Source organism: Seriola lalandi, unplaced genomic scaffold, assembly GCF_002814215.2.
Source record: "Seriola lalandi dorsalis isolate HSWRI2012SDOR001 ecotype SW California unplaced genomic scaffold, Sedor1 jcf7180002054824, whole genome shotgun sequence".
Lineage (NCBI taxonomy): Eukaryota > Metazoa > Chordata > Actinopteri > Carangiformes > Carangidae > Seriola > Seriola lalandi.
Genome location: NW_019525377.1, coordinates 504400 through 508303, shown reverse-complemented (window position 1 = coordinate 508303; position 3904 = coordinate 504400).

The following is a 3904-nucleotide window of genomic DNA, read 5'->3' as shown; positions in this document are numbered from 1 at the left end:
TGACATTTTTATGCCGTACTATACAAAGACATTTTTTGTCATTTTTATGCCTCACTATACTATGACGTTTTTTGACATTTTTATGCCTTTTTATACTATGATGTTTTTTGTCATTTTTATGCCTTATGATACTATGACGTTTTTTGACATTTTTATGCCTTATAATACTATGACGTTTTTTGTCATTTTTATGCCTTACTATACTATGACGGTTTTATGCCTTACTTTACTGTGACGTTTTGTGACGTTTTTATGCCTTACTATACTATGACATTTTTTGACATTTTTATGCCTTAATATACTATGACATTTTGTGCCATTTTTATGGCACTATGACGTTTTTTGACATTTTTATACCTTACTATACTTTGACGTTTTCATGCCTTACTACACTATGACGTTTTTTGACATTTTTATGCCTTGCTATACTATGACGTTTTTATGCCTTACTCTACTATGACGTTTTGTGACATTTTTATACCTTGCTATATTATGGTGTTTTTTGACATTTTTATGCCTTATTATACTATCACGTTTTTTAACATTTTTATACCTTGCTATACTATGACGTTTTCATGCCTTACAATACTATGACGTTTTTTGTCATTTTTATGCCCTACTATACTATGACGTTTTCATGCCTTACTTTACTATGACGTTTTGTGACGTTTTCTATGCCTTATTATACTATGACATTGTTCGACATTTTTATACCTTGCTATACTATGACGTTTTCATGCCTTACTATACTATGACGTTTTTTGACATTTTTATGCCTTACTATACTATGACGTTTGTATGCCTTACTTTACTATGACGTTTTGTGACGTTTTTATGCCTTATTGTACTATGGCGTTTTTATGACATTTTTATGCCGTACTATACTATGATGTTTTTTGACATTTTTATGCCTTATTATACTATGACGATTTCATGCCTTACTGTACTATGGCGTTTTTTATCATTTTTATGCCTTACTATACTATTACATTTTGTGACATTTTTATGCCGTACTATACTAAGACATTTTTTGTAATTTTTATGCCTCACTATACTATGACGTTTTTTGACATTTTTATGCCTTTTTATACTATGGCGTTTTTTGTCATTTTTATGCCTTACTATACTATGACGGTTTTATGCCTTACTTTACTATGACGTTTTGTGACGTTTTTATGCCTTATTATACATGACGTTTTTTGACATTTTTATGCCTTACTATACTATGACATTTTGTGCCATTTTTATGGCACTATGACGTTTTTTGACATTTTTATACCTTACTATACTATGACGTTTTCATGCCTTACTACACTATGACGTTTTGTGGCGTTTTTATGCCTTATTATACTATGACGTTTTTTGTCATTTTTATGCCTTATGATACTATGACGTTTTTTGACATTTTTATGCCTTACTATACTATGACGTTTTTTGACATTTTTATGCCTTATTATACTATGACGTTTTTATGCCTTACTTTACTATGACGTTTTGTGACGTTTTCTATGCCTTATTATACTATCACGTTTTTTGACATTTTTATACCTTGCTATACTATGACGTTTTCATGCCTTGCTATAGTATGACGTTTTTTGACATTTCTATGCCTTACTATACTATTGTGTTTTTCTACAATTTTATGCCTTTTTATACTATGAGGTTTTTTGTTATTTTTATGCCTTATAATACTATGACGTTTTTGACCTTTTTATGCCTTATTATGCTATGGCATCTTTTGACATTTTTATACCTTGCTGCATTATGATGTTTACATGCCTTACTATACTATATATTTTTTTTAATTTTTGCCTTAGTATACTATTACGTTTCTTGACATTCTTATGCGTTACTATACTATGACGTTTTTTGACAGTTTTACGCCTAATTATACTATGACATTTTTTGATATTTTTATACCTTGCTATACTATGACGTTTTCATGCCTTACCATACTATGACGTTTTGAGAAATTTTTTTGCCTTATTATACTACGACGTTTTTTGACATTTTTATGCCTTGCTATACTATGACGTTTTTATACCTTACTATACTATGACACTTTGTGACGTTTTTATGCCTTACTTTATTATGACGTTTTGTGACATTTTCATGCCTTACTTTACTATGACGTTTTGTGACATTTTTATGCCTCACTATATTATGAAGTTTTATGCCTTACAATACTATGACATTTTTATGCCTTACTATAATATGACGTTTTTTGTCATTTTTATGCCTTATGATACTATGACGTTTTGTGACGTTTTTATGCCTTACCTTACTATTACGTTTTGTGACATTTTTCTGCCTTACTATAATATGATGTTTTGTGACATTTTTATGCCTTTTTATACTATAATGTTTTTTTGTCATTTTTATGCCTTATTATACTATGACGTTTTTTGACATTTTAATGCCTTACTATACTATGACGCTTTGTGACGTTTTTATGCCTTACTTTACTATGACGCTTTGTGACGTTTTTATGCCTTACTTTAAAATGACGTTTTTTGACACTTTTATGCCTTACTATTCTGTGACATTTTTGACGTTTTTAAGTCTTATTATACGATGGCGTCTTTTGAAATTTTTATACCTTGCTGCACTATGATGTTTACATGCCTTACTATATTATTTTTTTTTTTTAATTTTTGCCTTAGTATACTATGACGTTTCTTGACAATTTCATGCCTTACTATACTATGACGTTTTTTGACAGTTTTACACCTAATTATACTATGATGTTTTTTTACATTTTTATGCCTTGCTATACTATGACTTTTTCATGCCTTACTATACTATGACATTTTTTGATATTTTTATACCTTGCTATACTATGACGTTTTCATGCCTTACTATACTATGACGTTTTTTGACATTTTTATGCCTAATTATACTATGATGTTTTTTTACATTTTTATGCCTTGCTATACTATGACTTTTTCATGCCTTACTATACTATGACATTTTTTGACAATATAATGCCTTACTATATTATGATGTTTTATGCCTTATTATACTATGACACTTTTATGCCTTACTATTCTGTGACGTTTTTGACGTTTTTAAGTCTTATTATACAATGACGTTTGTTGACATTTTTATGCCTAATTATACTATGATGTTTTTTGACATTTTTATGCCGTACTATACTATGACATTTTCATGCCTTACTATACTATGACGTTTTCATGCCTTACTATACTATGACGTTTTTTGACATTTTAATGCCTTACTATATTATGATGTTTTATGCCTTACTATACTATGACATATTTTATGCCTTACAATACTATGACGTTTTTTGGCATTTTTATGCCTTACTATACTATGATGTTTTTTTATATTTTTATGCGTTATCATACTATGACGTTTTTTGACATTTTTATACCTTGCTATACTATGACGTTTTCTGACGTTTTTATGCCTTACTTTACTATGACGTTTCGTGACATTTTTATGCCTTACTATATCATGAAGTTTTATGCCTTATTATACTATGGCGTCTTTTGACGTTTTCATGCCTTACTATATAATGACATTTTTAAGCCAAACTATACTATGACATTTTTCTGCCTTATTATACTATGACTTTCTTTTAGATTTTTACGCATTACTATATTATGGCATTTATGTTTTAATGTTTGATTATACTATGACAATTTAAAAAAAAAAAACATATATATATAAATATATATATGTTTGTGTGTGTGTGTGTGATGTTTGTCCTACAGTGAGTCAACTTTAGAGATGTCAGTGTTCAGAGTGTTCAGCCTGAAGGAAGACATTTAACACTTTGAAACCAGGTCAGCTTTTATTTCTGGACAGACGACATTTCAGCTGAGTCTATATTTCAGGAGTACACAGAACAGGAGAGGACAGAAGAAGGTTACAGTGGTGT